The sequence below is a fragment of the Meleagris gallopavo genome, unplaced genomic scaffold, assembly GCF_000146605.3.
Source record: "Meleagris gallopavo isolate NT-WF06-2002-E0010 breed Aviagen turkey brand Nicholas breeding stock unplaced genomic scaffold, Turkey_5.1 ChrUn_random_7180001856901, whole genome shotgun sequence".
Classification (NCBI taxonomy): Eukaryota; Metazoa; Chordata; class Aves; order Galliformes; family Phasianidae; genus Meleagris; species Meleagris gallopavo.
The window spans coordinates 1-1,543 of NW_011123015.1; the positions used below are offsets into that span (position 1 = coordinate 1).

Here is a 1,543-nt window from a genome sequence, read left to right on the forward strand (position 1 = left end):
CCCAGCTCCCCCAAACCGCCGCCCCCCCCAGCGACGCCCGGAAGAGGAAATCAAACCCTATTCCTCTTCCGACCGCGACTGTAAGTGAATGAATGAACGAACGAATGAATGAATGAATGGACGGGAGGACCGTGGGAACCTTACCGCCTAACCACGCCCACTTCCGCTCCCCACCAACCAATCGAATTCGCAGTTTTGCGGGAGGAGGAGGAGCCACCGTGGCCATTCAATTTAACGCCGGGCCGCCCGGGCGGTTCCCCGTTAAGGGGAACTTTACGCCCTTTTCTCCGTCGCGACCCTACAGACGGCCCTATAAATGCGGACCCCACTCAGACGAGACCCGATGTGGGGCAGCAACGACGTGCCAGGTGGGTCCCCAAATCACCCAGGACCCGTTTTTAACCGTTTTGGGCTTTTTTCGAGCCGATTTTGGTGCTTCCTTTTGGCAGTTCGCTCGGCCGCATCGGACGCTGAGATCAATGGGAACAATGGGGGTTCGCTGCCCCATAGCGTCTATGGGGGGCACCCATGGGTGCCCCTACCTGCCCCATAGGGTCCCTATCCCCACCCCACAGCTCCCATGGGTGCCCCTCTCTACCCCACAGGGTCCCTATCCCAGCCCCACAGCACCCATGGGTGCCCATTGCTGCCCCATAGGTTGCCTCTCTCCACCCCACAGCACCCATGGGTGCCCTTCTCTACCCCATAGGGTCCCTATTCCTGCCCCATAGCCCCCATGGGTGCCCATTGCTGCCCCATAGGGTCCCTCTCCCCACCTCACAGCACCCATGGGTGCCCCTCCCTGCCCCATAGCACCCATGAGTGCCCCTTTCTACTCCACAGGGCCCCTATATTTCCACCCCACAGCCCCCATGGGTCCCTATCCCAGCCCCATAGCACCCATGGGTGCCCCTCTCTGCCCCATAGCCCAATTGGGGTCTTTCCCCTCCCTCCGCCCCCCCAATTTTGGGATCGTTTCAATAAATCTGAGAACCCTTTGCTTTCTGCCTGTGCTGTGTCTCAATGCCTCCCATTCCCCCTCACCCCCCCCCGCAGTGACATATTGGAGGGAATGGTGAAGTCATCGCCGGGATGTGACGTCATCAGTGGGGGGGCGTGACGTCACTCCTCGCCCCCAATCTTCCCAGTCTTCAAGCCACACCCCCTGTGGTCCCCACCCCCCTTAAGGCGTTGCCCGTTTAAGACGTTGCCCCCTTTAAGGCGTTGCCACTTTAAGCCACTCCCACTCCGCGCGGTCACCTTCCCAAACGCCGCAATGCCTCACTGCGCATGCGTCGCTTACTGCGGCCGGAAGTGCCCTTACCAACAACCGGAAGTAACTTCACCATTTTCCGGAAGTTCCCTTACCAACAACCGGAAGTAGCTTGATGCCCGGCCGGAATTGCCCTTACAAGAGGCCGGTAGTAGCCTCACGAGAAGACGGAAATGACGCAACGCGCAGGCGCAGTGCGGTGCCGGTTCCTGTGAGGAGAAGGGAAAAGGGCCGCGCTCAGCCTCGGGGCGGCGCCGCGATGCTCCGGCA

The 1,543-nt window shown here is 60.8% G+C and overlaps 1 long non-coding RNA gene across 1 annotated transcript; it reads left to right on the forward strand.

Annotated features, from left to right (window-relative positions):
* Positions 1-1,005, forward strand: LOC104915873. Its single transcript, XR_796477.2, has 3 exons — positions 1-80; positions 194-368; positions 450-1,005. It is a non-coding gene; the product is annotated as an uncharacterized LOC104915873 (long non-coding RNA).
* The last annotated feature ends 538 nt before the right edge of the window (positions 1,006-1,543 follow it).